Here is a 10180-nt window from a genome sequence, read left to right on the forward strand (position 1 = left end):
AACTCTCAAAGATCCACCTGTCTCTGCCTCCCAGGCATTGGGATTAAAGATGTGTGCTACCACACCTTGAACTCATGGAGGTCAATCTCCCTCTGCCTCCCAAGTGTTGGGATTAAAGGTGTGTATTACCACCACCTGGCTACTCTCTTTCTTCCTTTTTTTTACTTTTAATAACTTTAACTTTTAGCCTGCATATATTTTTAACACACTGTAAATCATTTAGAAGTTTTCTTTGTTTTTGATGCTCTCTTTACTGTATCTCTCTTTTTCTGACCACATGAGCCTTTAAATTACTGAACAATAAGGGTAGGATTAAAGCCATGGCTTTGCCGGCTAGATCCAGCCCATTCCTTAGCTTTCCAGCCTCATAGCAGAGGTACTGGCTGTAACCATTTTTATTGCCACATCTCTATGGCATTTCAAGGTCCTTGCCAGCAAACAAGCTACAGCATTATGTTCACAGACAACACTCAAGTCCTCTCTCTGTAGTCGGCCCTCTTTCCTCAAACAGTCAGAGTTTGCCCTGGCAGGATGGCCCAGAAAGCCAGCATTTTTAAACCGCACAGCTTTTTTCCTGCTACAGCTGAAAACCCAAAAGCATGCATTCAGCTTTTATCAACACCATTTAAGTGTTTTGTGGCAGGACCTCATAATGAGCTGCAGGGTTTTGTAGCTAAAGCTGAGTCAGGAAGCTTCTCTTAGATGAGAGCACTTGCTTGCTTCTAGCAAGCAGAGCAGACCCAAGAAATTGCTGCTACCACATCGGGCACCATTCTGTTGAGTGGAGCTGTGGGCTTGCTTTTTGTCCGCTTCGCTCCTGCATGGCTAGCTTTACACCAGAAATAACAACACACAAACTGTATTCATTTAAACACTGCCTGGTCCATTAGCTCTAGCTTTTTCTGGCTAATTCTTACATCTTGATTTCCCATTTCTTTTTATGTGTGTAGCACCCCAAGGTGCGCTTACCGGGAAGATTCTAGCCTATGTCCATCCTGGGTTGGAGCTCCATGCTTCTGCCCCAGAGAGGAGATCTATCGAGTCTGAGCTCACTTCCTCTTCCTCCCAGCATTCTGTTCTGTTTACTTCACCCACCTAAAGGCTGGCCTATCAAATGGGCCAAGGCAGTTTCTTTATTAGCCAATGACCTTCCTCCATCACCAGGTGAGCGACGCTCAGGGGCCCTCTGGGGAATAACAGTTATTATTTCAAAATTGTGATTCTTGGGAAATTGTGTTTGCTAAATTTGAAGGCCACATTAATAATCTTTTCCCAGCTAATCTCTTGCATAAATTCACACAACTATATTTCTTTATTTTCCCTAAAGTTGTAGCAAAAGATCTCTTTAAGGATGTTATGTTATTTTTTACAGATGATTCTTCCAATGGAAAATCTGCAAATGTTGTTAATAGTGAAGGACATGTAGCGAAAACAGAACTGGCCTTTTGTAAGTAAGGCATTAAATATATATACTGCCAGACAATATATTTTTTATGCTTTTCAAGTCCTATAAACCATTTCATGTATTGGGACTGACAAAAATCAAGTTAGTACAACAAAGAAAATTGATATGCTTTGTTGGGCATATTATAGCACATTCAACTTCCCAGTCCACTAGCTGAAGGTAATACTTTAGCTGATAAACTTATAAAACTAATTGTTTTATCTCATGTTAAGCTTGCTCAGATATCATATGCTCTGCATCATAAAAATAGTATAATTTTAAGAAAATAATTTAGATTTACAAAAAAAGCTGCTCACCAAATTTTTAAGCAATGTGATATATGCCCATAGTATTGACATGTATTTCATCTGTGAGTAAATTGATGTTACTCATATTGCAGAGTTTGTCAAATTAAGATATATGTGTATAACCATTGATACAGATGTAGGATTCTTGAAGGCCATTATACAAACTGGAGAAGCCACTAAGCATCTAATAAACTCATTACTTAAAATACTTCTCATATATAAGAACCTTAAAAATCATTAATGCAGATAATGGGTCCACATATGTTAGTAAAGCATTTCAGCAATTTTGTTCCCAATGGAGTATTGAACATAAGATAGGTATTCCTTATAATCTTCAAATACAAGAAATTGTTGAGTGTGCCCATGGCTCCTTAAAAGCACAACTTCAAAAGATTAAAAAAAATAATTTTTTAAATTAAAATTGAATTAAATTAAAAAAGATTAAAAAAATATCATTTACCACACAATCTTAAGTCATGCACTTTTTACTCCAATTTTCTTGAATATGGATGTCAAGGAGCAATTTGCCATGGACAGCTTTTGGTATGATGGCACCAAGGTTACCTTTATTTAAGCAAGATGGAGAGACCTTTGAACAGGATTATTGAGAGAACCTGACCCTGTATTAATATGGGATCAAGGGCATGTCTCTCTTTTTTCATAGGATGAGGATCAACCAAGATGGTTCAGTGAGTCCAGTAGAATGGTGCCAGACCCTATGACATTATAACTGCTAACTCCCCCACAGAGAAGTCTGAATGAGAGCCTATGTTCTTGACTTCCTCATACCTCAATGCTGCACACCCAAAAGGAAAGGAAGATCATGGTAATGGTGATTCCCAGCCTCTTGATGGACTTGCTTCACAAACTTCCAGACCTAATGTGTTCTGCTTACCTTGGAGCCAATCCAGAAATGCATATGGAATATTTGACTGTGTTATACTTTGGGGCACAGAACTCATATTGTCAGATATTCATTCTGATGTTGAAATAAAGTACCTGAAAACTGAGACAACAATTTTCCTCTCTGGAAAATTATAAGGAGTGATTGAAGCCCCTCTTAAAATATGAGGAGGGTAGCCTAAAATGTTTTTGCTGTTATTCAGAGACTGGAACAGTTACTTAAAAGCAGCATTGCAGTTGGATTCTGACTCATCAGAGAGATGTTTTCCTGTCTTTTGATTACAATGGATTTAAGAGAATTGTGATTTAATAAATTATGTGTTTATTGTTAATTTCCACACTAGAATTATGATATTGACTTGTTGATGTTTGCAACTGCTTTAGTTCACTCTATATGATAATGATTAGGAAAGGATTAAGACTAGTCTAAAAGTTTGACATTGTCAATGAATTCTTGGAATTAAAAATGAATTTAGGTGTTGATACAGCTGAAAACTGTAAAAAAATAAACTCTAGATCAATTCAAAACAGTTTTCCTAACCCAATGATCTTCCACTCGTTTAAATAGGAGATACTGTAGTCCTAGGAGCATGTATATTGCAAAGCATTATCTGCTTTCACATCTCATTATTGGTAAACTCTCTTGACAATAAGTTGACTCAAAACACAGAGTGTCTAGAGATGCTTTCTCTCTTAAACTTTCACTTATAGAAGTCAGCAGTCAGAAACAGGTGTGATCTCTTTTCCCCAATTCACCTAAGGCAATGGCATGTATTATTAGAATGCATGTACCAAAGATAGGTAAGTCTGAAAAATGGGAAAATATTCACCTAAAGCAAATGTGATCATCTGTCCTTTTTCAAAAGCACATAATTTATTAAAATTAATAAAAAGGTAGAAATTTTTGGAGGTCCAAAAATGTGAGCCTTGCTTGAAGGTCAGAGAGTTTCAGCTTGCTCAAAGTTGTTGCCATACCACCTTGACCAAAGCTAAGAGAGTTGGAACTTAATTTCTTTTCCTTCAAGGTTATGGTCTGTTTCTACCTCAAACAAAGGTCCCAGCTAGATTTAGATCAGAGAATTCTGCTCTCTCAAGATTATTGTCAACATTTGTGACTAATATCCATACCTTATATTTCAGGTTTTGAGAAGTAGACCGGTTTCTACCTCAAAAAAAAAAGCTAAGAACCCTCCTACAAAGTTTTTACTCCCAGGGAGTCATTTGCCTACAGAATATTCTGGTCTGGGGTATGAGTGTTACTTGTCTTGTTCTAGCAACCGAAAGTTTAACTATGAATGTAGCCTGCAACATTTGATTGGTCTCTTCATGTAAATGCATTTTTGATAAAAAATATTATGCCTACCTTTTGGAGTTGGGGTATTTTAAGCAACTAAGAATTAAATGTGGGTGATCTCGGTATTTACTAGAACTCCCTCCCAGTACTAGCCTATGATTTCTGTTTTTTGTCTCACATCTTCCATCTCTTCACTATTTTTCTAATCCACATGCGCCTAACCTGGTAAGTGGTATCTTTGTCAAAGCTGATCTCTAACACAAATTTTTCTTGAGAAGCAAGATTTCCCTAAACTGGAAATTAATAATGGAGAGCATGGCAAATGCTTAGTGAACTCAAGATACAAGCCTGATCTCATGGTTGGCAAGAGAGTTTGGAGTGAAGAAAAATGATAACTTCATACCACACCTGAAACGTATGTACTTTGGACTTTAATATGGTCTAATATCTAATTTTGATTCAATATTGCCATTAACTTTGCTTGCATAGATTATGTTTTACATAATATTGAGTTTTCTAAAATATATTATCTCTTGCAATGTCAAATATGGAAATAAAGTTATCAATTATGCTAACAAAATATAAGTAATAACATAAAACAGTCTGGTGTTCACCATAAACAGTAACAAGTAAGTTGGTTTAGTAAAATGTGCTACATATTATAATTGATTACAAGATATTTAAATATTTTCTTTTACTATATTATCCTATACAACTTAAAAGATGTTATATTTATAATGTAAAATATATCATATTAGTTTCAAAATACAATTTATATTATAAATCTGGAGTTAGGACTATAAAAGCAAAAGCCAGATTTTTGAAGAATGTGAAGACATATGGAAGAGTTGAATTGAAAAATGTTGAGTATAATAATTATATGTTGAAACTAATTTTGGGAGGCTAACGTGGTATTGGCAAGAATAATATATTCAGATTAGAGTGGCAAAAAAAAACCTTGCTTGATTTTTGTCATTTGATAGTAGAAAGGAAATGACCTATATGGATACATTCCTTTAAAGGAGGTAATTAAAATAAATTGATATTTGTGTCACTATTAGATGTATAACTTCATGGAATATTAATTCCAGTACCAAGTTAGTGGTAATAATGCTAGTAGAAATATAAAATTTGAGGGTGAAGAGTTTGACTACAGATCAAGGAGCGCACAGAAGTAATAACATTCTTCAGTTCTTTGCTTCAATGGATTCTTGCTACAAAAGACAGATTAACAAAAGAAAAATAGAAGTTTATTTACATGTAAACTTCATTCTTCCATGGAATATATCAAAGGGAGCCCAATTTGAAAAGAGATGTCTTTGATTTCAAGTTTATATACCTTCTTTGCAAGTAAATCCAAATTTTTGAGAACTATTATGGCAATAAAATGTTTTTTGAGTCACTATAGGGGAACTTGGGGGAAAACAAACGTATATTAATATTTGCTAGGCTGTAAGAGTCCCAATTTGTCTTCAAAGCAAACACTTTTAATATTGACAGAGAATGGGGGTAGGGACTTTTTATTGTTGCTTGTTTGTTTTATAAATTTGTATCTTATTTTTAAGTAAATATAGGATAGAGAAGTATTTCTTCGTGTGTTTCTCTTAATGGTTAAGTCTTCAACTTAATCATCCTTTATTTATATTTTAGGAGGCGGAGTTTGGTTAATGATAGAGGAATTAAAGGAAAGGAATGGGGGAGATTAAGTGCCAGAAGGCACTAAGGAACCAATAGTCTTACCCAACTATGATCGCTATGAAATACAAAAATAAGAGACATGACATGATAATGCTAATTGCGCAGTAGTGGCACATATAACTTGTTATTAACAAAGAGCTCTTTGATTATGCATTAAGACTCAGTTAACAAAAAGGAAATCATATCTGGCACTAGAAAAAGCCAACTAATCATGGTGTAATGAATTTTTGGATACTGGAGGAGAACCAATACCTTATATATTACAAAACCAACATAATGACTATTTAAATTCTAAATACTTGTTCTTATATCCACAGAAAAGTGGAGCCCACCCATCATCAATAAAACTTGTCTTTCCAATAGATTGAGAACAGCACAGAAAACTGCAACCAAACAAAATGTGGTGTTGTCATCATTGCATACCTTCACAGCAACAGAAACCCTAAGACAATATACATATTTATATATGTATATAGCAAAAATCAATGACAAATAGATGATGAATTTGAAATAGAGAAAGCAGCAGTATAGGGGCCTGTGCTGTCAACAGGGCATGGTGGCATCTTGACCCTAGCTGCTGCCAAAGGCTGTGTCAGGATCTGTGGTCCTGCTGGAGCTGGGGTCTGTTGTAATGCATATAGCTAATATTAACAGGGGAATTATTGGAACCATGTTGTGCTGAGCCAGCCATACTCTTCACTGACTCTGTATAGCTCTAGGATGACTGGTCATTCTCTTAGCTAGATATTACAGCAGGTGAGCTGTCCCTGCCCCTCATGGTAGAGTTCTCCCCTTACTTGGGAAAATGGCTTCACTCTTCACCATAGATGTTCACCTAACCTGAGAAGTACACTAGAGCTGACCCTTTAAGGGTCAACAACACAGGTGAGCCAGCTTAGTAGGCATAAGAGCAGAAGAATTGATTACTTTGTGGTGGTATGGGTGATTGAAAGATACCCTCACCCCTTTGCTACCTGTGGCAGATGAGAGAGATGATTCAGGGGTCACAAAATGATAGAACTATCTCTACCCTCCAACAGCTGCTGCACACTGGAGAGTGTGCTCTGCACCTAACAGGGGCAGCACATTAGATTTGACATTATTATAGGGGTTGCAGATGAGCCAGTCCTGAGGTGTGACAGCAGGAGAGCTGCCACTTTCCTCTAAATCCCCTAAGGCAAATGGAAAAGAGGTACTGCACCTTGCCTAGGGGCTGTAGAAGGAGCTTTGGGCTGCTTCCTGCCACCTGGCTCCCAGTCACCAGCTAGCTTTACCCAAAATAATTACACTGAAACTGTATTCTTTTAAACACTGTCTGCCCCATTAGTTTTTCAGCCTCTTATTGGCTAATTATCACATCTTACTTTAACCCATATTTAGTAATCTGTGTAACACAACGAGGTGGTGGCTTACCAGGAAAGATCTTAACCTGCATCCATCTCAGAGAGGAGAGGCATGGCAACTGCCTGAATCTGCTTCTTTCTCCCAGCGTTCTGTTCTGTCTACTCTGCCTATCTAAGCTGCTGTTCTATCAAAGGGCCAATGCAATTTCTATATTAACCAATGAAAGTAACGCATAGACAGATGACCCTCCATCATCAAAAGGGCAAACTGTAGAGCTAGCTTTGATGATGCAAGTCAGAGGGACCCAGACCTGAGGGTTAGAAACCTGTTCTTTGGAGGTTGCATTGAGTGAACTAGCCATGGCAGTTTTGGGAAGCTCATCTGGGTAGTGATAATGAGGAAAATCTAGTAAGCTGAACCAAAGCCTACCGCCCAGGCCCAGATCTAGGGCTATGAGTTGGCTCATCACAACATCTATTTCATCTATTGAAGGGAGATGAGCCAGATGAAGGGAAATGTACAAAATGAAGCAATCCCAAACTAGCTCCTTACAGAGTATAACAATGGGGTTCTTTATTTAAGGGGGGATTCACAGATCACAACTGAGAACAGGAACAGATTCAGCATCCAGGTTTGAGAGCAGAGAGAAAGAGAGCAGATGGGCCCAATGCTTTTTAGTACCCAAGGCCATGCCCAAGCTAGTCCAACCTCACAAACATTAGCAGAAAGAGGTTCACCATCACCTTTCCATTTTGTCTAAATAAAAATTTTCCAAACCATATATAAAGCTATATAAAATAAGAACAGATATAAAGTATAAAAATTAAAATTAAAGCCAGAATAAACAATAATAAGCAAGAAACATATGCTAAAAGTTTCAATAATTATTCTACCCTAAGGAGTTTAAGTCTTGTATTAGAAATGGCTTGGGTAAGTCATAAGAGGAAAGTAACTATGACTATCTAGGCTTCAACCTCATCAAAGACCTGAGAATGGAGATAGTATTAATTGAGTGAGCAGGAAGTACAATCAAGCAGCTTGCAAAATGCATGGGAGATGAAAGAGACAACTAGCTATCTGGGATATCAACATAGTCTCTTTTGCAATGTTGGAGCAACCAACTTTGATTAAGATCTAAAATAATTGACAGACCAATTTTCAGTGGAAGGAAAAATTTCAGAACCATCTTACCCTGTCTTGGCAAAGTTTAGCACTATTTTTTCTTGTATCCTGCTTGACTGTTCCAGACACCATACATTATGTCAGTGGTGAAGGTGTATACAGTTTCTTTTACAAAGGCTAGTTTTGTCAAGAAGAAAACATGCTCCAAGTAAGGTCATTGGTGCTCAACATTGTCTCAGTAATAGATTGGTGCTGCAAGAAGCAATCATGTCTCTCATCAATAGAACTCTAATTATTTACATGTTATATTCTACATTTCTTTGAAGTGATTGAAGGTTGCCTATCTATGCAGAATACAATCTCTATGTATTTAAAAACCTGATTTATATATATATATATATATATATATATATATATATATATATATATATGATATTCGTGGATCCCTATTGACATATAATACTTAATATCTCTATAACTTAAAGGCTAAGACTTTATATTAGTATATTAAACCATCTTTAAACAACTGTGCAGCAAATTAGGACAGTGGCCTCAAAACATAAACATACCTTTCCTTCTCATATGGAAACAAGAGCAAAACCCCTTCCATAATGCAGTGCACCTCTTGTTTTCCATTCCGAGGTCAACACAACACAGATTGTAGAAGGTCCATATGTTTAATTACCTTGTTGACAGCTCTTAGATCTGTCACCATTCTCCATTTACCAGATTTATTTTTAACAACAAATACAGGAGAATTTCAAGGGCTGGTTGATTCTTCAATATGGTGAGCATAGTCGCACTTGTACCAGCTGTTCTAAATCCTGCAATTTCTCTTCTGTTAAAGATCATTGTTTAATCCATATTGGTTTCTCAATTAACCATTTTAAAGGTAAAGCCATTAGTCCCTTTGAGTAGTTGCTATTTTCTTCGTGCTTTGTATGGCCTGAATGGCTGTTGACCTTTGTTTATAGTGCCTTTTAATATCGTTCCCAGAAACATGAGATTTTGGGACTGCAGGGATGTTAATCTTGGTATTCCATTGCTACAATAGGTCATGACAGCATAAATTCACTCCAATATTAGCTACATATGAACTCAGCATTTTTTTCTGTCTTTCTGGTCCTATGTTTTCAACCAATCTCATCTTTGTTTCACTTTAAACCTAGGTAGGTTTCCCATACCTAGGAATTAAACATCTGCCTCTTGAAGAGGCCAATTTGGATGCCAAGATTTTGTAGTCATAATAGTCATATCTATACCTGTGTCCAGTAGTTCCTCAAGTATAATGCTATTTATATACACTCTTAGCTTTGGTATTTGATCATTTATAGACATCTGTCAAAATATATGTTTTCTATTTCCTGCTACAGATTTGATCCATACTCCATGTCTATTCCATCATTCAGATGAGTATGGTTATTTACAGTAGTCACTGGATTTTTAAATTTTTCTGGTGATATATATCCTCCACAGTGACTGGAAGTTACTGGATGGCATTTGGCATGGGTGCCTGATAGAGGACCACCAAGGAATTTTCTGATGATATCATATTTCTTTGTCTGTCTTTTGTTGATCTACATTCATTGGTCCAATGTTGGTTGTTGCCACATTTCCTACATAGTTTAGAAGGATAAGACCTTCTAACTATGCCGCTCCCAGAGGAGACATTATTTCTAGGGATTCCTTGGCTACAATTTCTTTAAAGATGTCCTATTCTACCATAATTAAAACATTTGGCATTTTAGTGTTTCCTTATACTATTAGAAATTATTTCTCCTACACAAGCCTCAGTAGTATTATAGTCAAATGTCCCAACATTCATTGTACACAGATTCCATTCATCCATTGTTGATGATATGACTTGTAAAGGCCAATGCATCTCTTTGTGTACTAAGTTGGCATTTTCAAAATCCAGAGTCTCAATAAATACTCATCCAGCTTCTGGGTTTGTTATTTCTATTTGTACAGCCTTAATCTTTGTAAAAAGTCACTAAAGTGTTCTCTCTGACCCTGTTTAACCATGATATATAATTCAATTATTTTTCTAAGTTCTTGAATCCTGTC

Source organism: Microtus pennsylvanicus, chromosome X, assembly GCF_037038515.1.
Source record: "Microtus pennsylvanicus isolate mMicPen1 chromosome X, mMicPen1.hap1, whole genome shotgun sequence".
NCBI lineage: Eukaryota > Metazoa > Chordata > Mammalia > Rodentia > Cricetidae > Microtus > Microtus pennsylvanicus.